At 41.2% G+C, this 27,192-nt stretch overlaps 1 protein-coding gene across 4 annotated transcripts in view; it reads left to right on the top strand.

Annotated features, from left to right (window-relative positions):
• The first annotated feature begins 202 nt into the window (after nucleotides 1-202).
• NRF1 (nuclear respiratory factor 1) overlaps nucleotides 203-27,192 on the top strand; it is a 158,028-nt gene continuing 131,038 nt past the window's right edge. Inside the window, exons 1-2 of one of the 4 annotated variants that reach the window (XM_064289738.1) lie at nucleotides 224-309; nucleotides 8,011-13,403. The gene's annotated coding sequence lies outside the window, so the exon portion shown is untranslated. Of the gene's footprint in view, nucleotides 310-8,010; nucleotides 13,404-27,192 lie in introns of all 4 variants that reach the window. The other 3 variants (XM_023544615.2, XM_003407273.4, XM_023544613.2) reach the window with 3 other exon arrangements.

The raw sequence follows: 27,192 nt of genomic DNA, 5'->3' as shown, positions 1-27,192 counted from the left end.
GCCAAATCTTCTAGGAGAAATGGGCAGATGAGGAGGCGGCGAGCGACGCCAAGGACCCTCGGCCGCAGCCCACTCCGGCCGGCCGCGCCGAGCCGCCGCGCCGACCTCCCCATCATGGCGGCCGCCGGGCGGGGAAGCCGAGCCGTGCGTCGCGTGCGTGCCTGCTCGGCTCCCCTCCCCCTCCTCGGCGGCGGCGGCGGCGGCAGAGGCGGCAGCGCTCGCCATTGCCGCTGGTGGCAGGAAGCTGCGAGGAGCCGGCGCGGTCGCAGTCTCCACGGCGCAGGCCCACGGTAGCGCAGCCGCTCTGAGGTGAGTGCCCTACCGCGCAATCTCCAGCTATTTCAGCCCCGGCGCAGCCGCAACACGCCGCCCGCCCGCCGGCCGGCCGGCCCGCCCCGCAGCCGGCACCCTGCCGCCCCCGGCTCCGGGCCTGGGCCCCCGCCGGATTCGGCCCGCCTGGGGCGGGGGGCCCCGGCCCGGCCCCGTCAAACCGCCACCCCGAGGATGCGCAGGCCGCACTAGGCCCCAGGCGTCCTGGCGGGCTCGGGAGGGAGGCGCTGCCCTCCCGAGAGCCCCAGGGTTCCGGCCTCCCCCGCCGCCCGAGGCTCTTGGGGCGGCGGCCTCCTCCCCGCCGTGGAACCCCGGGCCCGGGCCGGGCCTTTCCGCGGGCTCGGGAGCGGGAGGCCCGGGAGAGCGCGCCGGGCCCGGGAGCGGGAGGTGGGCGGGCTGCGCGGGACCAGAGCCGCGGCTCCCCGCTCGCCCCCTCGGCCCTTCCGCGGGCTTGTCCGCGGGCGGCGCGGCGCGGCGGAGCCGGGCCAGGGCGCGGGAGCCGCTGTCTCCGGCGGGAGAGGAGGCTGGCTCTTCGGGCGATCTCCGAAGCTTCCCTCCCGCCGGGGTGGCGTGGGCTTGTTACCCAGGTGGACTGGGGGACGCTGGAACATGGCGCGTTGCCCACCTTTTTGCAAGTTAGGAGGCGGCCCGGGTGGCAGCGGCGGCAGTTCGAGGAGGAGGAGGACGCAGAGTCCTTTTGTACGCAGAAATAAGGAGCGACATTGTGTTTTCTTCCCCAGCTGAGATGCTGCCCGTGGAGGGGGCCATGGTTCTTCCTGCGCCCGGGGTGGTGGTCCCTTGGGTGAGGGCGAGGGTTGATGGCGCGTCCCTCCGAAGGAACCGAACCGTTGCTGCTGGAAGGACGGGAGTGCATGGTTTTATCCCATATCCCCGGCCTTTCGGGGGAACTCAGGGGTTTGCCATTGCATGTTATCCGTTTACTGTGCAGTGATGTCGACTGCTTTTCTCACCTGTTGTGTCCTTGCTGCTGGTCCCAAAGTTTCTACAGTGCGTCTGACTGTGCCCACCAGCGCTTGAAGTTGTTTAAAATCTTAGTATTTTCAGGGTTTCCAACGATGTATTTGTTCCAACCAGTTGGAGGTGCCATTAACTGTTCTCCAGCCCTTGTTTCAAGCATTAGATTAAAAAAAAAAAAAATAGGATATATTAATTGCTTACTTTAGAGCTGGTGTCGCTTGTGCTTGATTCTATGACCAGAGCAAAATTCAGGTTTTCCTAAGTGTTTAGAGACCATGTTTCGGAAACTCAAAGTGAAAGAGTGTGGGGTGTGCCTGTCATTTTTGACAGTGGTAGCCAGAAGAATGGGTAGGGACATCTCACAGCTTTTGTCCCAGGACAGCACCTGTGCCCACAGTGATCTTTTTCTCATGTCAGGCCTTTACTTTAAGAAATTCCTTTTACTTTTGGCCTTGAGCGGTAAGTTAATAGGTTAATAGGTGATTTCTCCCTGGGGGAGGAGGGTAGCATGGGACCTTGCAGATGTTGGATTTTTTTTTTTTTTTTGATAGAATAGTTTCTTGACCCCCTAGAATCATGTTTGAAAATTCTTTGAGTTATTCCATAAGGCAGTGAAAATATGAATGCCAAACAAAACAGCTTGACTAATTCCGTCTGCACATTTGAGTGTAATTTCCCTATTTTATGAGTGTGAAAGCAAACATATAATTATCATATGTAATGGAGTATATTTATTCTTAACTTGGTTCCTAAATTGTGTGGAGAATTTTTTTTGCCTGTCAAGGAGCATTTTTTTTCCCTCCTCATAGGAGTTAGACATGTCTTTCAGCAGTGTCTGTTTATGGTGATGGAAAATTTGGCAGCAGATATTGGTGATGGTTGTACAACATGATTAATTGATGTTACTAAATTGTACACGTGAAAAAGTTAAATTGGCAAATGTGTTATATGTAATTTACAGCAATAAAAGATCATATTGACTAGAATATTAACTATGTCAAAATATATAGAGAAAAAAGACTAATGGTAAAATGACATTTTTGTTTAAACAAAAATGTCTCTTTAAAACTGTATTTGGATTTAATTTGATGGATATCATTTAATAAAAAGGTAACATGTCCAAAAAAAAAAAAAAGATTGTAAATTCAACTTTTCGTAAATAAACTGTATTTAAATTAAAATTAAAAAAAATCAGGACCTATCGGGGTGGGTAAGAGGTGTGGGGTTATGGGGGAATCAGATTAAGAATTACTGCGTTACTACCTTGGGTCATCCTTGTTTGAAATCCTTCGATTTCATCATGAGTGCCCCCATCTCAGACTCAACATAGACTAGGGAAAATGATTTTTGTTTGGTTGTAAGTGGTCATATTCTCATTTAGCAAAACATTTTCTTATTCCCAAATGAGTTTTCTTGGGAATAGTTTACTTAGCAGATTTTAAGGAAATTCAGCTCCTGGATTTAGGGGAAGTACAATAGGAGACGAGGGACCTAGTCCAGATATAGAAGGGATTGAAGGGAAAGGCATCAGGTTTCCCACCCAATTCTTGTATATTCCATTAGAATCACAACTCTGCATCCATCTCTAATTTTGTTAGGGAGCCCAAGGCCAGCTCCTCAGGATTTAGACAGGGTGAAACCTGTGAGAGCCGGAACTAAACAGGTCTGCCTTGTTTTTCTAGGGCTTGCAAGTTTTCTGCCTTTGACAGGATGCAGTCTTACCACTTTTCTATGGTTTTAATGAAAAATATTTGAGTTTTCCTTCTCGATAGGTTTTTGCCTCACACAGGGTTCCAGCTCTCGCAGGTTTTACTGTACCTAAATTTGCATTGCCCATACACGCAGTTGGATTGTCTTAAGAAACATTTTATGTAAAATAACCACAAATGGGTGACTGTTTTAAGGAGAATTTAAGCTTCTGTGGTCTGAGATTAAATTTTATACCTCTTGTATGTAGTAAGGCATTCAGTAAATGTTGGGGAATGAAATGATGAACAACAATTATTAAAATTAAATGTTTTCGCAATTATTTGAGAAGGCGTGCTGATTCTTTGGCTTCTAGAGGGGCTTTGAACCCTTTAGAAGCACGCTCTCCAGTCCTACCTTTGGGAAACAAGGTAACGGGTCGGTTCTGCAGTCTGTCAGATATCTTCAGGCCAGCTCGGTGCTCATGCTGAAGTCAGCTTGTCCATCCGCTCAGCATCACTCTGGGAAGTTGGAGGGCATGAGGGGAACTCCTGTGGGTTGTCGAATTTCATAAGTGTCTAACCTCTGAAACGTTTGAATGTACCATCTCTGCGACTCGAATTAGTCCAGAAAATGGGATATTTGAATTTAGACGTTTGTGTGTGACTATCTGTGATGCTTATTAGTGCATGTGTAAAAATAGTATTTGGAAAATTAATCATACAAACAAATATAACTCTCTGGTTTTGTAAACAAGTTTCAGAAAATGTTCTATAACTAAAAGATATTCTCTGTTCTATCATGTTTTCCTTGAGAGCTAAAGCTAGTATTTTCAGCCTGAGCACATCCAAATAAATTTCCCATGAACACTTAGTAAAACAGCATTGAAAAAAGAATCACTTGTTAAGTTTATTTTAGAAACGTTTTATTTATACCAAGTCTGGTGTTTTTTTGAGGCTTGGGATATGTGTTAATTTTTGTGCATTATGTATCATTTGTTAACTAAAAACCAAACCCTTTGTAGTAGATATCCCCTTTCTTGGTTTTGCTGTTAGTACTTTTATCCTTCATTACTGGGGTGAGCAGACTTGAAGAGAAGTAGTAAAAGGAGGTAAAACAAATCAACTTCAGGTGTTTTCAGATGATTACAGCCACATGGAGCTATTGGAAACTTTTAATTCTGGGGCAGCAGGAACACTTTGTCTGAAGTTGTTTTAATGTAACATGGACAGAACTTGGAAAATGAGGAAGAAATTTTTCATTGCACAAGGCAAATAAACGGTGACGTTCAGGATTAGGCTAGTGTGTTTTGAACCCCCTTGATGGAGTTTACTCACTGGAGCATCAAAAAGACTTCATCATGTGGCTTTACACCTAAAACAGGGCATCAAGTAAAAATTTATATCAACTGAAGAAAAGCCAGAAATACAACTTTATGGAAATGTCCTAATATAGTAAACAAAGAAAAAAGGGGCAGTTAAGGCAGATCCTTGTGATCCATTGTGGCAAGTCTGTACTGTAACAGTAATGGCGTCACTTAGAAAATAATCTGGCAATACGGAATCTTCTCCCGAATATCACACCTAGTAGTTCATCTGTCTTGCCCCACAGCAGTCTAGCTTTGTGTAAAACTCCAAGTACATCAGATAATTTAAGGAAACCATGTTTAGTAAGGGAGGTGTGTGTGTTGGAGGATGGCTGGTGGGGGAAGAGAGGACAGAGAAGGTGATAATGGTAAAAAATAATTTGATAGGTTGGGATGATCACTGGAATTTGGAGGGGAGGATATTTTTAAAAGAAACTTTAAGAGCTACTTTTGTATGGCCCATCAGTTTGATGATTAAGATTACTATTTATAGTAATTGTACATAAGCTGAATACTTAGATTACTTCATGCATGCTGATTTCTGTGGTTACAAATGTGAAAAGTTTGGCTGACAAAGTTGACATTTTCTTAAGAATTTGAGTGGTGCTTGTTGGATAACCTATGCCAAGCCTTTTCGTAATCATCATGAAGAATGAGCTCTGTATGCATCTACGTTAAGACTTTTTAAAAAAGAACTTGTACCTTAGTGTTGATAATTGTAAAGCCTGCTTTTTAGAACTTTGAGAGTCTGTTTTGTTGCTGCTACTGAATGCTAATGTGGTTAGGCTGGCAGCTAAACCTACAAAGAACAAGAGGAAATGAGGAAATGTCCCAGTGAAACATTGCTTAAAGCAGTGGGCTAGAAATGGGGAGCTAGGGCTAGGAAACCTAAGTCTTGTTTTAAGTTCAAAAGCGGGTGAGGCATACCCTCCACTGAGAAGTAGCCTCCTTAGGTGTGTCCTCACTTTGGATTTTTGCCATTCATTCACCAGACTTTGATTTTAAAAAAACAAAAACAAAAAACAAACCCGCTGCGGTCAAGTCGATTCCAACTCATAGCGACCCTATAGGACAGAGTAGAACTGTCCCATAGAATTTCCAAGGAGCACGTGGCGAATTTGAACTGCCGACCTGTTGGTTAGTAGCTGTAGCACTTAGCCACTACGCCACCAGGGTTTCCAGACTTTGATTAAAACAAAAAAACTCTGCTGCCGAGACTTTGATTAAAGGCATACTATATTCCAGGCCTGTGATAGGTGCTGGAGTAACAAACCATGGCCCTTGTCTAGTAGGGAAGAATGATTTGGGTTCAATTAACTACAATACAACTTGTTAAGAACCAAAATAAAGTAAAGAAAGAGTAGTATGGGGTTATAGGAGAGGGAGGAATTCTTTCTGGGGAGGGGTGAGATGCCGGGAGAATAAGTGAGGTTAGGGAAGACTTTTCATATAGGGGATGCGTTGGACGAGTGAGTAGAGAAGAGACTAAAGGGAGGGTATTAATGGCCTGATATAAGAAATAGCAGGTAGATTTGGCTTTACTTGGGGAGCACTGGGCAATGAAGCTGAGCTTGGGACCTGATTGGAAGGAGCTTGGAATTCCATGCTCATGCACATGGACTTTATTCTGTAGGCATTTAGGGGCCGTGAGAGGTTTGTGAATAGGAAATGGATTCTGGTTTTTAAAAAGATGGCATGGGAAGATTGGATTGGAGGCCTGTGAGACTACTGTGAATTAAGAGGAGATAAATTCTGGAGATTATTTTTAGTTTTACAGTTATCAGATTTGGGTCACAAATGAGTATGAGGGAGTCAGAGATGAGAAAGGATTATGGTTTGGTTAATGGATGATGATGCCTTTAAGGCAGGGAATGTGTAGGAAGAACAATTTGAGGAGGAATGTAACAGGGTGTGATTCTAGATGTATTGAGATATCTGTGGGAATCAAGCTAACTCAAGTAGGTAGCTGGAGATTTGGTCTGGAGCTCAAGGGGCAGCCGGGATCAGTTAAGAATTTGTATTAACAGCAGAGAATCCCTGATGGAGCAGGAGAACAGTGGGATGCAGACCCCAAATTCTCTTAAAAAGACGAGACTTAATGGTCTGACTGAGACTAGAAGGACCCCAGAGGTCATAGTCTCCAGATTTTCTGTTAGCCCAAGACAGGAACCATTCCCAAGGCGAACTCTTCAGACAGGGATTGGACTGGACTATGGGACAGAAAATGATACTGGTGAGGAGTGAGCTTCTTCACTCAAGTAGACACATGAGACTATGTGGGCAGCTCCTGTCTGGAGGGGAGATGGGAGGGCAGAGGGGGACAGGAGCTGGCTGAATGGACATGGGGAATACGGAGTGGAGAGAGAGGGAGTGTGCTGTCTCATTGGGGGAGAGCAACTAGGAATACGTAGCAAGGTATATGTAAATTTTTGTATGAGAGACTGGCTTGATTTGTAAACTGTCACTTAAAGCACAATTAAAAAAAAAAAGAATTTGTATTCATCAGTGTTATGTAGAATTTATCAGGAGTGAGGAGAAGACCAAGGGCACCATCAGGGACCATCTACATCTTAGGCCCCAGTGGAAGTAGGGCCTGTGAAGGAAGTTGAAAAAAAAAAAAAGGTTAGAGAAATAAGATAAATGGTGTAGGGTTGAATAAGCTGAGAAGGAGTGGGGTGAAGGGAAATTTAGGAGAGAATTTAGCAGTGTCAACTGGATTTGGCAATTAAGGGATGAAAGAAACTTTATGTGTATATTGTTTTGCCCGGGAATCATAGTGGTTTAACAAAATAGATTTCTAGAGTGTTGCTGAATAAAGGGTTAAACCCGTTGTGGAGTCGTAGTGACCTTATAGGACAGAATAGAAATGCTCCATAGGGTTTCCAAGGTTGTAACTTCACGGAAGCAGATTGCCACATCTTTCTCCCAGGAGTGGTTGGTGGGTTTGAACTGCCGACCTTTCGGTTAGCAGCCGAATGCTTAACCATTGTGCCACAAGGGCTCCTTTGAGTACAAGGGTAGGACCTGATAAAATTTAATTCAGTAGATGACCTATGCTTAGAACTAAGTCCTGTTACCCCCACTTCTGTCATAGGAATTGCAGTGTAAAAGCTTTGGGAGATGATTCCCAATGGCTGTTCATCCTAAAAATCTCTTTTCCATACTGTTGAAAAACAATTTTTTTAAGGCATTGTTTTGACACTGTCTTAAAATCAGTCTTAAATTCTAACAATTAGAGATTCATTTGGGTTGACTGTCTCTTAAAATGCAAATTCTTCTTGAATAGTTTTGTAGTTTTATGATATTTTAAGATTTTATGATAAGTGCAGGGACTAACCCGGGGTTTATAGCTTTGTGGTTCATGGACATATTTTGGCTGTGTGATCCTGAAAAATTTTGTGTGGGTGCCTATGTGCTTTTCTAGGGAGATGGCCCATAACTTTTTTTTTTTTTTTTAATAATTTTTATTGTGTTTTAAGTGAAAGTTTACAAATCACCTGAGTCTCTCCCACAAAAACCCATATATACCTTGCTACACACTCCCAATTACTCTCCCCCTAATGAGACAGCCTGCTCTCTCCCTCCACTCTCTCTTTTCGTGTCCATTTTGCCAGCTTCTAACCCCCTCCACCTGCTCATCTCCCCTCCAGGCAGGAGATGCCAACAGAGTCTCAAGTGTCCACCTGATCCAAGAAGCTCACTCCTCACCAGCATCCCTCTCCAACCCATTGTCCAGTCCAATCCATGTCTGAAGAGTTGGCTTCGGGAATGGTTCCTGTCCTGGACCAACAGAAGTTCTGGGGGCCATGACCACGGGGATCCTTCCAGTCTCAGACCATTAAGTCTGGTCATATGAGAATCTGGGGTCTGCATCCCACTGCTCTCCTGCTGTGGCCCATAACTTTTATGAGATCCTCAAAGGGATCTTGACAAGAGAAAAGTCTTCAGTAATGCTAATGATTAAGTCAAGTGTTAGTCCTATCAGTTGGCTGAGATCAGTTACCCTAACTGACCTGGATAGATCCAGGGGAAGAGATTTTGAAGTAGCGCTGGAGGCACAGTGGTTAAACGCTCAGCTGCAGACCAAAAGATCGGCAGTTTGAACCCACCAGGTGCTCCATGGGAGAAAGATGTGATAGTCCGCTTCCATAAAGATTACTAAACCAAAAATCTGTGGCCATTGAGTCAATTTTGACTCATAGCAACTCTATAGGACAGAGTAGAACTGCCCCATAGGGTTTCCAAGGAGCAGCTGGTGGATTCAAACTATCGACCTTTTGGTTAGCAACTGAGCTCTTAACCACTGAGCCACCGGGGTTCCAGCCTTGGAAACTCTGTGGGGCAGTTCTACTCTGTCCTATAGGATAGCCCTGAGTTGGAATTGACTTGATGGCAATGGGATGATGTCTCAGGTCAGATGAGAAACTTTGGAAAGGTATGAGACACCACTGGGAGATGGGAGTAGGATCATCAAAAGGAAGGGGGGAGAGTGCCAGAGCAAAGCTTAATCGCTGCAGAATTTTGCCAAGTCTTTTGGATTCCTTGGCTTTTTATACTCCAGGGTTCACTCTAGTATATGATTATATATTCATACACTATAGGTTTAGTAGACTTTGTGGGGGGATCAAATTAATACTGTTTTCAAGGGAAAATGTATTTTGAAAGAAAGCAAAATGATCCATAGATTGCGTTCAGAATTCATTTTTAAGTTGTGAGTTGCATATACCAGGGGAGGATCATCCAGTAGGCAAAGTGCTTGCCTTGCTTACCAGACCATCTGTAGTGAACAATTTCCCTACAGATTAGTGAGTAAGCACAAGTGAACTCATGCTTACCTTGTTTACTGACTAATCCCAGTTTGTCAGGGATTGTAAATTTGAGAAGAGGCTTTGATTCTGTATGAAGGTGCTGTGAGGTTGGGAGAGAGACAGATTATCAGCCACACCTAGAAACAGAATCTTCGATGTGGCAAAAAAAAAGGTAACCAGCAAGGTAAGCACTGTGTTTACCTTGCCTATTGGTTAATCCACCCCTGGCAAATACTGTGGGAAATTTCTGAAATGCACAAGTGTTTCAGTTTAGTAATATGGGGCAAGACATTTATTCTTTCCTTGCTTACTTTTTCAGACTGTGAAATTAAAATACCACGGACCTGTTTTACAGGATTGTTCTGAAAGGTCACAATTATGGAATACTTTGAGATATAAGATGATTTAATGCTAACGAATTGCTGTTACCCACATTTCTAAATCATGAATCAAATTTAGAAATTCAAACAATTAAAAAAAATTCCATACTAGAACTTAATTGATTCCCAAAGTATATTTCGTTCTGAAATTTTAGATAATTGGTGTTTTCTCTTTCTTCCTCTAATCTTTGTTGTTGTTCTTAGGTGCTGTTGAGTTGGTCCTGACTCATAGTGACCCTGTGTACAACAGAATGAAACATTGCCTGGCCCTGTGCCATCCCCACAATCCTTGCTATGTTTGAGCCCATTGTTGCAGCCACTGTGTCAGTCCATCTCGTTGAGGTTCTTCTTTTTCGCTGACCCTCTACTTTACCAAGCAATGATGTCCTTCTCTGCAAGGACTGGTCCCTCCTGATGGCATGTCCAAAGTATGTAAGATGAAGTCTCACCATCCTCCCTTCTAAGGAGCGTTCTGGCTGTACTGACAGATTTGTCCTGGCACTCTGTAGTATATTCAGTATTTTTCACCAACACCATAATTCAAAAGCATCCATTTTTCTTTGGTCTCCATTACTCATTGTCCAGTTTTCACATGGATAAGAGGTGATTGAAAATACCATGGCTTGAGTCAGGCGCACCTTAGTCTTCAAAGTGACATCTTTGCTTTTTAACACTTTCAAGAGGTCCTTCGCAGCAGATTTGCCCAGTGTAGTGTGTTGTCTAATTTCTTGACTGCTGCTTCCGTGGCTGTTGATTGTGGATCCAAGTAAAAGGAAATCCTTGACAACTTCAGTATTCCTCTTAATCTTTAGATCTTTGAAACTAGAGTAGGAGATAGAAACTAGATTCTGGGCATTTATCTCCAAACTTTTGATTGTTACCCTTCAAGTAAAATTTTGAGCACACACTATGAATATATGTACATTTATTATAAATGATGTTCCTATGCAACTGTACTAATATAGTTATGTATATTTTTAAAACACATAAGAAATTTTAAAAGACTGAGATAAAGATGAAACAGTATTTTTAAATGTCTTGCTAACTGAGTTAAAGGTGAGGTTCAGAAACTTGTACAAGACTAGCTTGTTTTCCATGAATGTGTTTGCTTATAATTCATCATGTTTTTCTATAATTAATGCCAGTTGGCACTGTTTTATCAGATACCCTGTAAAAGTATTGGTAATATTAGATTGGAATAAATGTCTCGGGCAATCTTAAACGTAGAAAATGTGTTATGTAACTTGTAGTTTTGTCTTTGTGGATTATCTGTACGTTTATCAGTTCTGCAAAGGTCCCTAAATAGAGATAACCAAAACCAAACCAAACCCAGTGCCGTTGAGTCGATTCTGACTCTTATCGACCCAGGAAACCCTGGTGGCCTAGTGGTTAAGTGCTATGGCTGCTAACCAAAGGGTCAGCAGTTCGAGTCCGCCAGGCGCTCCTTGGAAACTCTATGGGGCAGTTCTACTCTGTCCTACAGGGTCGCTATGAGTCGAAATCGACTCGACGGCAATGGGTTGGGGTTTTTGGCCTTTCATTAAGCAATTGTGAAGTAAAATTCTTGGTAATAGATCTGCTATATAAAAATAACCCACAAATCAAAGAACCAACCAAGGTTTGGTTTTTCTAAATACTGAGCATTGCTAATGTAAATAAGAACACCAGCATAGAACTAGTCGACCCCAAACTGACCTCAGCTACTAAGTCTTAAGAAAAAAATCATTCTGTTATCAACAATTAAAAGACTGAGTGGTAAAAGTTGTCTTTCTTCCTTAATTTTTGACTCTATGTTAAGTTTTTCTACATTGGAAATGTATTATTTTCATAATAAAAAATTTTAGAAAGAAATAGAAGAAAAATCAGTGGCTGTCTTTGATTAATAAGCTTATATGTGGTAGTCATTTTCTTTTTTGTATCTTTCATTATTTTTCAAAATATCTTTAATGAAATGCATTATCTTTTATAATCAGAAAAAATAAAGGTAAGTACAGAAAATAGGAGGCAGTGGTGGTTTAGTGGTAGAATTATTGCCTTCCGTGCTGGAAACCCATGTTTGATTCCCGGCCAGTCTGATTCTCTGTCAGTGGAGGTTTTGCATGTTGCTATGATGCTTATTTTATGATGCTGAACAGGTTTCAGTGCAGCGTCTAGACTAAGACTGGGAAGAGAGGCCTGGAGTTCTTCCAAAAATCAGCTAATGAAAACCCCATGGGTCACAACAGTCTGAGATCATGGGAATGGTGCAGGACCAGGCAGTGTTTCATTCTGTTGTGCATGGGGTCGACATAAGTTGGGGCCATTCAACAGCAGCTAATAACAATAACGGATAATATAATTATGGTCCTCATAATGACTCGAAAGCCCTCATGGTGTAGTGGGTAATAGCTATGGCTACTAACCAAAAGGTTGGGAGTTTAAATCTACCAGGTGCTCCTTGGAAATTCTATGGGACAATTCTCCTCTGTCCTGTAGGGACGCTATGAGTCAGAATCAACTTTACGGCAATAAGTTTTATAATAATGACTCACTGTCAGATTTTGGGCATGCAAGTCATTTATCTTCATGGGGCCTTTTTCCTCATTTGAAAGATGAGGAGGACAGAAATGATTTAAAGTTTCGTCTAAAGAATTCTTCCTAAAATTAATTGTGAGCCTTTGTTATGACTTGTTAAACAATAAATATATTTTCTTCTTAACCTAAAAAAAGTGTAATCTGTGTTTATTGTAGAAAAGGAAGAAGAATAAAATTATAAGCATAGTTTGACCAAAGATAATATTTTTAAATACATGGTTTTAGATATTTTCCTAAGCATACATGTATGCACGTATACACATATACAGTGGGTAAATATTGTACATACTGTTTTGAGCCAGAAATGTCTGAAGGAGATTTGATATTACCAGTTTTATTTTTGCGTTCAGACATTTTAATGGGACAGTTACCAATCTATTTATTATAATAAAATAGGAAGGAGAAAAATAAGGTATTTAGAATTTTCGCTCCAAATACGTATTTGTCCGGGAAATGCCTACTGTCTCTTTCATGTCCTGTGGTTTTGCTGAGGTAAGGGTAACTTGGAATAAGGGCATAGGGACTTGCTATGAAAGCTTACTTAGAGAAGAATGAAACCTAAATCCTGGGTTAACCGCAGTTTCATTAACACATTAACTTGCCTTCTCTCAACTCTGCCCTCCTACTTCCTGAGCTAAGATTCCTATCTGCAGGGTATTTTCTGAGGTGGATAATCTTGTCCCAATATATCGTTGGTCTTTTATTTAACCCTGGGACCTTCTTGAGTTGTTATGTTCCCAATGAGAGCAGCTTAGGCATTGATAACAGCAGTAGTATAATATATGTTAATATGGTTTTTAGCATTATTTCTGGGGAGTTCAAAGGATTTTATAAGTATAAAATATAAATCTAATTCCGACTCTCAGTGAAGTATATGAAATATATAATTCTAATTTTATGTAAAGAGTAACTGGGTCTTTCTTAAAGTTAACTTCCTTAAGATTTTGTACAGTGGAATACTCTTTGGGGCAAGGAATGTAACCCAGTTTCCCTGGCTACTCACTGAATTCTGTCTTTAACCTGTTTTGCAGGTAGCTGGTTTGCTTTTGCTTTTTGAAAAAAATATAAAATGGAAAGCAAATGTACCTAAATAGTTCCTCAGTTAATGCAATTAGTATCTGAAATAGTCATTTTGCACCTGAGTATCTTATAAAGCCCATCAAGGTGTGTATGACAATTAGTATCTTTTCTAGGAGAAAAACCTGATCAGTTACGTGTGACAATTAAGATACATCAGGATCTTTCAGGCATAGCAGGAGGTAAATAATCCGGGACCAAAAGGTACAAATTTTTTTTCTTTTAAACTTTTGTTTTCAGTTGTTGTATCAGGAGCAAATTCTAATTTGAGAATCCACCAAGATGTATTGTGAAGACAGTCAATTTTGTAGACAAACGAGTGATCTATGTCCAAAGTCCTTTCAGTGGGTGTCTTAGGCTGGGTTCTCTAGAGAAGCAAAACCAGTAAAGCGTCCTCTGTGTGTGTGTGTGTGTGTGTGTATATGGAGAGAGAGAGATTTATATCAAGGAAATAGCTCATGTGGTTGTAGAGGCTGGAAAGTCCCAAGCCTGTGGGTCAGGCTGGAGGCTTCTCCAAACTCATATAGCAGCAGGGGCTGGCAAACCCAGGATCTAGGCCACAGAGGCTGATGAATCCCAAGATTGGCAGGCAAGCTGCTAGCTCAAGTCCCAAGAACCAGAGGTTGGATGAACAGGAGTCAGCTGCAGGATCCAGAGCGAGCAAAAGCCAGGGAGCCTTGCCAGAAAGTCCACCTATATTGGATGCAGGCCACACCCCCAAGGAAACTCCCTTTCAACTGATTAGCTGTTCACGGCAGATCCCATCATGGAGGTGATCATATTATGTCCAATCTCATCATGGAGGTGATCACATCATGTCAGATCCCATCATGGAGGTGATCACATCATGTCAGATCGCATCATGGAGGGGATCACATTATATCAGCTCCCATCATGGAGGTGATCACATTATGTCAGATCCCATCATGGACGGGATCACATTATGGCAGATCCCATCATGGAAGTGATTACATCTTTAAACGACTGCAGAACTACATCATAACTGCCAAACCACTGAGAGTCATAGCTCAGCCAAGTTGACACACAACCTTAACGATCACAGTGGGTAGTTTCATTTAATATTAATTTAGGCTTTTGGTACAATAATGATTCTTTTAGGCTAGCACCATTTTGAAAATTTTTTTTTTTGAAATTTTCTTTATTGAGAATAATGATTTTGTTGTAACGATAACTGCTTTCCCTAAAGATAAAAGATTGTCCATCTGTTCCATGTAAATATATATACTCAGGTTTGACCTACCAGTAGTTTCACAACTCAGTATTCATCTGCCTAATTGACATGTTTCGGATGCCTCAGATGCACTACACCCCAAAATGACTTTCTCAACATGGCTCTGTTGCCCTCTTGCTTACCTCAGTGACAGGAACCACCATTTTATCTAGTTTCTCAGACTAGAAACCTTGACCTTACCATATGTCTTAGGCTGGATTCTCTAGAGGAGCAAAACCAGTGAAGTGTGTGTGTGTGTGTGTGTGAGTGTGTGTGTGTATAGATGATAGATAGATAGATAGATAGATGATAGATAGATAGATAGATAGATAGATAGATAGATAGATAGATAGATAGATAGATAGATAGATAGATAGAAAGAAGGGAGGGAGGGAGGGAGGAAGGAGGGAAGGAGGGAGAGAGAAGAGATTTCAAGGACATGGCTCACACTGTTGTGGAGGCTGTCAAGTCCCAAATCTGTGGGTCAGACACCAGGTTGGAGCCTTCTCCTGACTCACATGGTTGCAGGGCTGACAAACCCAAGATCAGCAAGTCAGACAGCAGGCTGCTGGCTCATGAGGCTGTGGGAGCTAATGAGTCCCAGAATCTACAGGTCAAATGGCAGGCTACTGGGTCACATCCCAAGGACTGGAGGGCAGAGGATGATGAGTCGGATACAGGATCTTGAGAGGGCTAGCTTTGCCAGAACACCTATCATCCATCTATTCATCTGTCCATCCACCCACCCACCCACCATATCTATGCAGGCCACACCCCCGGGGAAACGCCCCTTTAAGCTGATTGGCTGCTCATATCAGATCACAAAATGGAGGATGATTACACAGTATCTGCCAAACCACTGAGAATCATGGCCTAGCCAAGTTGATGCATAACCTTAACCATCAAACCACTATCATCAAATCCTGCTTAATTAACCTTCTAAATAAGCTCAGCCTGCCCTCTTCATTTCCACCACTTCCACTTTTGTCCAAGTTGCTATCATTTGTTTCTTTTCTGGACTATTGCAGTACCCCCTCACTGGCCCACCTGCGTTTACTCTGGCCCTGCAGTCGTTCATTCTCCTCAGTGCTGCTGAAATGGACCTTGTTTAAATACTCAGGTCCGATCCTGGCCCCCATTGGATTTAGGATGAAGACTAAACTCTTTGATGTAGGCCACTTGGACTCATTTTGTACTGACAACACTCCTCCCAACCATAGGCCTTTTGCCATTTTTCTTTCTGCCTGGAAAGCTTTTTTCTTCTCTTCTCTGTCTAGTAAAATCTGATAAATCCTTCACATCTCTGCTCAAGCATCACTTCCTCAGGGAAGTTTTTCCTGATTTTGCATTTGTTCTTCACAACGCATGTCACAGCCATAATTGTAGGTTTGTTTGTATGTTACTTGATTTATGTGCATCTTGCCCACCATGTTGTAAGCTTCATGAGGGTAAACATCATGTCTGCGCTTATTACCAAACACAGTGCTCAACATAAAATAAGCAGTATTTGAATGAATGGTTGTGGGAACCTCACAAATTTGTATGTTTTACCTTATAGGTGCGTGTTTGTGGTGCCATCTAACATTTTATAATTTTATGAACTCAGGGTGAGAAGTGTTCTACTTTATCTAAAGTTAAATGGTCATCAGTCTCCCTTTATCTACTTTATCTAAAGTTAAATGGTCATCAGTCTCCCTTTAGGAAACTTACTAGCTACCAAAAGTCTAGGTAGTCTTTAAGACATTTACACTGTTAGAAAGTTTAATTTGAACTGAAATTTTCTCCCTATAACTTTTTCCTACTGATCTTACTTATATTCTCTAGGGCTTCCAAAACAAGTATAGTTTCTATTTTCTGTATAGTATTTTATAAAGTCCTTGGAATCATCTCTGTTTTTTCGTTCCTTTAACTTTCTTGGGAGGGTGATGGGGTATAATGGAAAGAGTTTGGGGGTTCTTAGTTTTTTTTTTTTTTGCTGCTGTAACAAATTACCACAAATGTTGCAGCTTAAAACAACACATTTATTATCTCACAATTCTGGAGACCTTAAGTTCAAAATCAAGGCGTCTGCAGGGCCACACTCCCTCCAGAGGCTCTAGGGGAGAATCTGTTGTTTCCCTCTTCCAGCTTCTGGTGGTGGCTGTTGGCCTTCCTTGACTTGTGGCCACATCATTCCAGTATCTGCCTCTATGGTCACATTGCTGCCGCCTCTTCTGTCTGTGCAATCTTCCTCTGCCTCTTTCTTCTAAGGGTACTTGTCATGAGATTTAGGGCTCACCTAACACCTTTCATTTAATTATGTCTGCAAAGACCCTTTTTCCAAGTAAGGACACATTCACAGGTTCTGGGGATTAGGACATGGACATATCTTTTTGGGGGCCACCATTCAGCACACTCCAGTTTGGTTAAAATGCTCTTGGTTAAAATGCTGATAATACCATTAAACTTACAAAAAAACCCACCAAAAAACCCAAACCAAACCCATTGCTGTTGAGTCAGTTCTGCCTCTTAGTGACCCTATAGGACAGAAGAGAACTGCCCCATAGGGTTTCCAAGGCTGTGGAGCACTTCTGCTCTGTCTTATAGGGTCACTATGATTACTCGACGACAATGGGTAATCTTTATGGAAACAGACTGCCACAACTTTCTCCTGTGGAGTGGCTGGTGGATTCAGACTGCTAACCTTAACCACTGTGCCACTAGGCCTTGTACATAGTAAGACCTACATGAATGCCAAATTCAATGTTGGCTGCATGGTTTAAAGGGGATCTTTAAGTTTAGCAATTTTGAGGCTATTCAGAGAATATTTCTTAATAAAAAACAAAGAGTTACTACTGAAGTAGCAACTATGTCATTGTGTTGTGCAGATAGATGTTATCGCTAAGTACTCCTGTAAACAGGTGCTCCTTCAGGTAATCAACGACTGATCGCTGCCAGGTGGACAAACAGCTTTTGATGCTTCTGTCAGGTGTATGAGACGTGTATCTGTTGTTTAACAAATACACATTTAATGATTTTCGTATTTAGTCCTATATTTTTAGTATTATTTGGGATTTTTATCTGAGATAAAAAAACTAGAGAAATGGATGATGTAGAAATGAAGATGTTTTAAAACATTTTTGAGTAAGTATTGCATGCGCATGATTGAAAGGTAAAATAATATAAAAAAGAACGCAGCGGAAAGTGAATTTCTTCCCCACAGTTCCCCTCTCCAAAAACGACCACCATTGTCAGTTTCCTTTCTCTTCTTCCTGGTGGACTAAGCAAAAATCTCTGTGTCTGTGTCCCTCCCTTTTTAAAAAACACAAGCAATAGCATATATGCATAGCATCCTGTAGAAAGTGCTTTTTTCCCCTGAATAACGTGTTTGTATCCTGATCCTTAAGACCAGTATAGGATTTCTAGTTTTTGTCTTATTGTTAAGAGGCTGGGAACCAAATTCCCTAGCTTTCCATTACTAATTTGATTGTGTAGGGTGGATTTCCAGGACAGTTGTGTATTATGTAGTCCTTTGTGAAAGAATCCCCTTTATAGACTGACTCAGTTTATATCAGGGAAATAAAACCAATTTTAATTTAGGTCATTTCTTTAGAAGATGAGTAAAGAAAAACCCATCAATTCATATTGGCTTAACACATTATCTTGGGATTGCTTAGGCCCTTTTTGTGTTTGCTAAATGCATTACTCATTTTGATTATATTGATAGCAGGGCTAAATAAATTATTTGAGGAGTCTGGTAGATAGCATAGGTCTAGCTTTTGAAGAGCTGAGATGTTTAGGAAGAGAAGGCCTGTGACAGTCTTCACATTCTACTTTGTATTACTGTTTGTGTTTATTCTTCTCACTTATTACAGTCATGCACCGCATAACATCCATTCAGGCAACGTCCGACTGCACATACGTCCGTCGTCCCATAAGATTACAATGGAGTTCAGAAATCCTGATCAGGAAGTAGCAGACTTAGCAAATGCAACAGCTTTCCATACCCAACATGTCTCTTGTGTACAAAGTGATTGCTCTGTCAGGCGTATAATGATACAGTGTGTGCTTCGACTTGTAGGCAGCAGCATCCAGTCTTGTGTATTGCGCATTTCTTGAGTGTTGTAGCATTATCTCTGTGTTTAATTTTCCTGTGGAAATATTACTGTGAAGTGCATCATGGCTCCCAAATGCATCAAAGCCAGTGCTGGCGATAGCAGCAGCAAGAGGCAGAGGAGAAGTAAGGATTTGGAAGTGAAACAAAAGGTTATTAAACAATATGTAGGTGGAACATCAGTGACTGCTGCTGCTGACGGTTTACTACAGTATCCCATATAGCTTTGCTCAGTATATAATACGGTGTTCGCGCAATGTCCAAATCACCGAACGTCCTATTTCACAGTACGTGTCGTGGACATTAACGATGCATGACAGCATAGTGGAAGCCAGTGGTTCTTAATCTTTCGTCCCAGGACCCCGCCGTACTCATGACAGTTATTGAAGATGACAAAGAGCTTTTGTTTATGTGAGTTATGACTTTTGATACTTAGCATATTAGAAATAAAAACAAAATTAAAAAATATTAATTTAAAAATAACAATAGTAAACCCAGTATTTACTAATTAATTTAAAAGTAAACAACAGAAAACCCAGTTAAAGTATAGGAAGAAAATCTGGTCTCGTACCAAATATGTAGTTGGAAAAGGGAAGAGTATTTTAAGAGTCTTTTCAGATGGTTGCGGATATTTTTCTTTAATATTACACCAAAGCGTGACAATGGTAGTTCCTTAAAGGTTAGTTGCAGTGTGGATTCTGAAACCATAACTGTACTGTTACTTGAAAATTGATTGGCTTATGCACTTTGGATGGATCTTTTAACCCATGTATGATTTCGTAACATCATACATTGATCATTTGAAAAATATTGGTTCACTGAGTTACACAGACCTTCCAGACACCAGCACAGAAAATCACATTTGTTAACAGCATCACCGATCTCACCAGAGAAAGCTACAGGGTAATGGAGAGCTGTCCGCTCACTGACGGGTACAGATTTTCAAAAATACTAATTATGACTTGAAAGATCAAGTTTTTTCATTGGCAACAAATACTGTCAGTTGCTTTCCTTGAAATGACTGATTGACTTTGTTCATTTTTGAGAAAATATGTCAAATACCCAAGTCTGAATAACAATAGGTTGTCTCTTTCAAGTAAAAATGGTGTTCCTTGAGGGGAAAAGTGGCTAATTCAGCTTTTAACTCGAATGTTGGTACATGTGCTTCTCCAGATAGCCACCACGCTTCCGTATGCAGAGACATGCTCTATGTATACTTTCCATTTGTTTACACAGAATAATAAAAAGACAACAAGATTTAATAAAATTAATAACTTTAACCTTTTCATCCAGCTCATTCTTGAGTAAAACTGACTTTTTTTTTCTTCTTTTACTGTGAGCGCTTGAAGGTGAAGTATACAGTGACTATTAATACGGCTTACCATTGCCTTGAATTGTGCTGTGTCAGCACTTCTACCCACCATTGCTTTTGCATCAAAAGTGCAAATATAAACACAGTGAAAAAGGCAAATAAGGTCTCTTAGTTATTATGAACATAATTTTGACCTCCTAAACCCTTTGAAAGGGCCTCAGGCACCTCTGGGGCTCCATGGTTCACTTTGAGAACTGTTGCTGTAAGCTCTTTGAGAGTTGAACTGATTACCCGAATATCCTTCTTCAGTGCCATGTCCAAGGTTTTACACAGATAAGGTGGTACTGAATGTGATGTGAAGAAATTTAAACAGGACAGAACTTTGTGAATAACATCATGTAGACAGTCTCACATCTATTCAGGCAGTCTTTTGCTGTTGTTGAGAATATACACAGCAAAACACACACCAACTGAACAGTTCTGCATGTATAGTTCAGTGACATTGATTACATTTTTCAAATTGTGTGACCATTTTCACCCTCCATTTCTGAGTTGTTCTTCCCCCATTAACGTAAAATCACTGCCACTTAAGTTTCCTATCTCATCTTTCGAGTTGCTGTTGTCAATTTGATCCTATATAGATAGTTCTTAAAAGAGCATAATGCTCAAGGTGTTTGTTTTTTTACTAGTTAAGCTAAACTATTCTTTGGTTTTAAGAAGACTTCAGGGGGTATTTTTGTTTAGGGTTTAAAGATTATCTCAGGGCAATAATTTAGGGGTTCATCCAGCCTTCGTGGCTTCAGGAAGTATGGAGTCCGTCAGAAATTGAAACTCTGTTCTGCATTTTCTCCTGTTGATCAGGATTCCTCTGTAGAGTCCTTGATCAAAATATTCAGTGATGGTAGCTGGGCACCATCCAGTTCTTCTGGTCTCATGGCAAAGATAGCAGTTGTTCATGGAGGCAGTTAGCCGCATATTCCATATCCTTTTCCTATTCCTGACTCCTTCCTCTCTTGCTCTGGGTACCTAGAAACCAATTGATGTGCCTTGGATGGCCACTTCCAAGCCTTTAAGACCCCAGACTCTATGCAGTAAACTAGGAGGTAGAACAGAAACACTGAAATGTTATTAGGCCAGTTAACTGGGATGTCCCATGAAGCCATGACCCTAAACGTCCAAACTAAGAACCAAGTCCTTTCAGGTGTTTGGTTGTACCTACATGCAGGCAGTCTTGATTAGGCAACTTTTCCACAGAAATTTGTGAGAGTAGGGTGAACAAATGGAATGTGGATGATACACACTTGGGAAATGTAAATGATGAAATAAAGAATGAAATCAAAGGTGATATTCAAGTGAGAATTAACTGATTTCAGACATGCACAGAAAAAAGTTACACATATATGAGTACTTACTGGGCTATTTAAACCTTACGTGCTTGACTACTAGCTGAATGGTTGGTGGTTTTGACCTACTTAGATTTGCCTCAGAAGACAGGTCTAGTGATCTGCTTCCAAAAGGTCACAGCCTTGAAAACCCTTTTGGAGCAGTTCTACTTTGCACACATGAGGTCACCATGAGTAGGAATTGATGCGAAGGCTACTAACAACAAAGCTTCTATTAATGTTGTTAGGTGCCGTCGAGTCTGTTCCGACTCATAGCCACCCTACGTACAACAGAACGAAACACTGCTGAGTCCTGCACCATCCTCACGATTGTCATGCTTGAGCCATTGGGGCAGCCACTGTGAAAATCCATCTTTTTGAGGGTCTTCCTCTTTTCTGTTGACGCTTCTACTTTTTCAAGCATGATATCCTTCTTCAGGGACTGATCCTCCTGATAGAGTGTCCAAAGTATGTGAGACAGTCTTGTCATCCTTGCTTCTTAAGGAATATTCTGGTTGTACTTCTTCCAAGGCAGATTTGTTCATTCTTTTAGCAATCCATGGTATATTCAATATTCTTCACCAGCACCACGATTCAAAAGTGTCAGTTCTTCTTTGGTCTTCCTTATTCATTCTCCAGCTCTCACATACATAGGAGGCGATTGAAAACACTGTGACTTGGGTCAGGTGCACCTTAGTCTTCAAGGTGTTGTCTTTGCTTTTCAACACCTTAAAGAGGCCTTTCGCAGCAGATTTACCCGGTGCAACGTGTCTTGTGTCTTTTGATTTCTTGACTGCTGCTTCCATGGGTGTTGATTGTGGATCTAAGTAAAATGAAATCCTTGACAACTTCAATCTTTTCTCTATTTATCATGATGTTGCTTATTGGTCCAGTTGTGAGGACTTTTGTTTTCTTTATGTTGAGGTGTTATCCATACTGAAGGCTGTGGTCTTTGATCTTCATCAGTAAGTGCTTCAGGTCCTCTTCACTTTCAACAAACAAGGTTTTGTCATCTGCATGACACAGGTTGTTAATGAGTCTTCCACCAATCCTGATGCCCCGTTCTTCTTCGTATAGTCCAGCTTCTCCGATTATTTTCGCAGCATACAGATTGAATAGGTATGGTGACAGGTTACAACCCTGACACATACCTTTCCTGACTTTAAACCACGTAGTATCCCCTTGTTTTGTTCAAAAGACTGCTTCTTGTTCTATGTACCGATTCCTCATGAGAACAATTAAGTGTTCCAGAATTCCCATTCTTCACCATGTTATCCATAATTTGTTATGATCCACACAGTTGAATGCCTTTGCATAGTCAATAAAACACAGGTGAACATCTTTCTGATAGTCTCTGCTTTCAGCCAGAATCCATCTGATGTCAGCAACGGTATCACTGGTTCCACGTCCTCTTCTGAATCCAGCTTGAACTTCTGGCAGTTCCCTGTCAATACACTGCTGCAGCTGCTTTTGAATGATCTTCAGCAAAATTTTACTTGCGTGTGATATTAATGATATTGTCCAATAATTTCCACATTCCTTTGAATCACCTTTCTTGGGAATAGTCATAAATATGGATCTCTTCCAGGCGGCTGGCCAGGTAGCTGTCTTCCAGATTTCTTGGCATAGACAAGTGAATACTTCCAGTGCTGCATCCTTTTGTTGAAACATCTTAATTGATATTCTGTCAATTCCTGGAGCCTTGTTTTTCACCAGTGCCTTCAGTGCAGCTTGAACTTCTTCCTTAAGTCCCATTTTTTTCCTGATCATATGCTCCCTCCTGAAATGGTTGAATGTTGACCAATTCTTTTTGTTACAGTGACTCTGTGTATTCCTTCAGTTTTCTTTTGATGCTTCCTGCATTGTTTAATATTTTTCCTGTAGAATCCTTCACTACTGCAACTCGAGGCTTGAATTTTTTCTGCAGTTCTTTCAGCTTGAGAAATGCCGAATGTGTTCTTCCCTTTTGGTTTTCTATCTCCAGCTCTTTGCGCATGTCATTATAATACTTTACTTTGTCTTCTTGAGTCGCCCTTTAAAATCTGCTGTTCAGCTCTCTTACTTCATCATTTCTTCCCTTCGCTTTAGCCACTCATCATTCAAGAGCAGCTTTCAGAGTCTCTTTTGACATCCATTTGATCTTTTCTTTCTTTCCTGTCTGTTTAATGACCTCTTGCATTCTTCATGTATGATGTCCTTGATGTCATTCCACAACTCGTCTGGTCTTTGGTTATTAGTGTTCAACGCATCAAATCTGTTCTTGAGATGGTCTCTAAATTCAGATGGGATGTACTCAAGGTCGTACTTTGGATCTTGTGAACTTGTTCTAATTTTGTTTAGCGTCACCTTGAACTTGCATATGAGCAATTGATGGTCTGTTCCACATTCAGCCCCTGGCCTTGTTCTGACTGATGCTACTGAGCTTTTCCTTTGTCTCTTTCCACAGATGTAGTCAGTTTGATTCCTGTGTATTCCATCTGGTGAGGTCCACGTGTGTAGTTGCTGTTTATATTGGTGAAAAAATGTATTTGCAATGAAGAAGTCGTTGTGCTTGCAAAATTCTATCATGCGATCTCCAGCATCATTTCTATCATCAATGCCATATTTTCCAACCACGGACTCTTCTTCATTTTCAACTTTCACATTCTAATCACCAGTAATTATCACTGCATCCTGATTGTATGTTCAATCAACATCAGACTGCAGAAGTTGGTAAAAATCTTCAGTTTCTTCATCTTTGTCCTTAGTGTTTGGTGCATAAATTTGAATAATAGTTGTACTAACAGGTCTTCCCGATAGGCATATAGGTATTATCCTGTCACTGATGTTAATGAGACCTCTACTTTTTATGTCTTTAAATTTGAACTAGTCTAAGGATTCAAATGAATAATAGATCTGTTTGAAAATCAGGTGACTGTTGGCCTAAGCAATTGACTTGATACAAACCAAACCCAGTGCCATCTAGTCGATTCAGACTCATAGCAACCCCAAAGGACAGAGTAGAACTGGCCCATAGGGTCTCCAAGGAGTACCTGGTGGATTCTTACTGCTGACCTTTTAGTTAGTAGCCATAGCTATTAACTGCTATGCCGCCAGGGTTTCCAGATCTAGTAAAGTTCATTCAAAAATGGTTACAGAAGGGGTGAATGTTATAATATTTGTTTTCCATAAAATAGTGATTTAAGAAATGCATTTTGTACCTCTTCTGATTTCTAAACAATATGTTGGGCTTTTTTCTTGTTTTGTTTTATTAGATTTATATGGGGGTGGGGGCAGCTGGTCCATGGAAACCTTTGTTTTCTATAAATCTTGATAATCTTTGGATTACATAAGTCCTGGAAGAGGCTGTTTCAAGGATAAGAAAGAGTCTGCACAGGATAGCTCGTTATATTACTGCATATTCACAGAAATTGAAGTACAAAATAGGGTGAGGGCATTGCCTTAAAACAAGGAGGGTTGGTTATTTATTCTTTTGAAGAAAGTAAATGAAGAAATTGATCATTTCAAATAATTGGAATATCTTTAAATGAGTTTTTATATTATTGTCCAAAATTATGTTGTGGGGAATTTGAACTTTGACCTCATTTTTATCCTAAATTGATTTTAAATCAATATCAGATGTTGGTGACCAATAAGTTAAACATTAAACACCCATTTTGTTTTTAGCAAAAGATTTGTATAGTATAAAACACTTATCATTATAACTTGGTAAGTTGATGCTTTTCGTATTTGAGCTGAAATTTCTGCCTTTGTTGTTGTTAGGTGCCGTTGAGTCGGTTCCGGCTTATAGTGACCCCTATGCACAACAGAACGATACACTGCCTGGTCCTGCGCCATCCTTACAGTCGATGTTATGCTTGAGTTCATTGTTGTAGCCACTGTGTCAGTCCTCCTCGTTGAGAGTCTTCCTCTTTTCTGCTGACCCTGTACTCTGCCAAGCGTGATGTCCTTCTCCAAGGACTGATCCCTTCAGACAATATGTCCAAAGTATATAATATGCGGTCTTGCCATCCTTGCTTCTAAGTAGCATTCTGGTTGCACTTCTTCCAGGACAGATTTGTTCGTTTTTTTTTGGCAGTTCATAGTATGTATATTCAATATTCTTCACCAGCACCACAATTCAAAGGCGTTAATTCTTCCTCGGTCTTCATTATTCATTGTCCAGCTTTCACGTGATATGATGCGATTGAAAATACCATGGTTTAGGTAAGGCGCACCTTAGTCTTCACGGTGACATCTTTGCTTTTTAACACTTTAAAGTGGTCTTTTGCAGCAGATTTACCCAATGCAATGCATCGTTTGATTTCTTGACTGCCGCTTCCATGGCTGTTGATTGTGGATCCAAGTAAAATGAAATCCTTGACAACTTGTCTTTTCTCTGTTTATCGTGATGTTGCTTATTGGTCCAGTTGTGAGAATTTTTGTTTTCTTTATGTTGAGGTGCAATCCATACTGAAGGCTGTGGTCTTTGATCTTCATTAGTAAGTGCTTCAAGTCCTCTTCACTTTGAGCAAGCAAGGTTTTGTCATCTGCATAACACAGGTTGTTAATGAGTCTTCCTCCAATCCTGATGCCTCGTTCTTCTTCATATAGTTCGGCTTCTCGGATTATTTGCTCAGCATGCAGATTGAATAGGTATGGTGAAAGGATACAACCCTGACGCACACCTTCCCTGACCTTAAACCAATCAGTATCCCCTTGTTCTGTCCGAACAACTGCCTCTTGATCTGTGTAAAGGTTCCTCATGAGCACAATTATTAAGCGTTCTGGAATTCCCATTCTTCGCAATGTTATCCATAATTTGTTATGATCCACACAGTCGAATACCTTTGCATAGTCCATAAAACACAGGTAGACATCCTTCTGGTATTCTTTGCTTTCAGCCAGGATCCATCTGACATCAACAGTGATATCCCTGGTTTCACGTCCTCTTCTGAAACCGGCCTGAATTTCTGGCAGTTCCCTGTCGATGTACTGCTGCAGCCGTTTTTGAAAGATCTTCAGCAAAATTTTGCTTGCGTGTGATATTAATGATATTGTTCTATAATTTCCACATTTGGTTGGATCACCTTTCTTGGGAATAGGCATAAATATGGATCTCTTCCAGTCAGTTGGCCAGGAAGCTGTCTTCCATATTTCTTGGCATAGATGAGTGAGCACCTCCAAGGCTGCATCCGTTTGTTGAAACGTCTCAATTGATAGTCCATCAATTCCTGGAGCCTTGTTTTTCACCAGTGCCTTCAGAGCAGCTTGGACTTCATCCTTAAGTCCCATCGGTTCCTGATCATATGCCACCACTTGAAATGGTTGAACATCGACTAATTCTTTTTGGTATAATGACTCTGTGTATTCCTTCCATCTTCTTTTGATGCTTCCTGCGCCGTTTAATATTTTCCCCTCTTCTTTACCGGTATTCAGATACCAGCAGGGTCACCCATGAAGGACAGGTTTCAGCTGAGTTTCCAGACTAAGACAGACTAGGAAGAAGGACCTGGTAGTCTACTTCTGAAAAGCATTAGCCAGTGAAAATCTTATTTCAGCCTTTATCTGGGGTATTTTCATGAGCTTTTTTTTATATTTGCTTAATCATTTTTCATAAAGTTGGGTGAGACTATAGCGGGAGATCCAGGAACCTTCTTGAATATTTCCCAATCTTCCTCAGGAACTGATTTTTAGGGAGAAGCCCACTAAGCGTTTCTTTCCTTGTGTGTTCTGTACCTGGTTACAGCATAGCATGCCATACGATGATAAGGAAAAGCCAGCTGATGACTAGGGCATAAGGCAGGTATTGTTGTGTGTAGAAATAGCTCCTCTGAGACATCCAGATGTGCTCACTTGTCGGCATGGCCATTTTAAATGAGGAATAGTGAACTAAGTCCTGTGTCCAGATAAGCCACAGATCCTGGTTGATAGTTTTAATTGAGTTACTTTCTTCTTCAAGGAATCCTGTACTGTGACTACCCTAGTGTGTTGGT

Source organism: Loxodonta africana, chromosome 8 (genome assembly GCF_030014295.1).
Source record: "Loxodonta africana isolate mLoxAfr1 chromosome 8, mLoxAfr1.hap2, whole genome shotgun sequence".
Taxonomy (NCBI): Eukaryota; Metazoa; Chordata; class Mammalia; order Proboscidea; family Elephantidae; genus Loxodonta; species Loxodonta africana.
The sequence above is the reverse complement of the archived record's forward strand: the minus strand, read 5'-3'. Positions and strand labels throughout refer to the sequence as shown.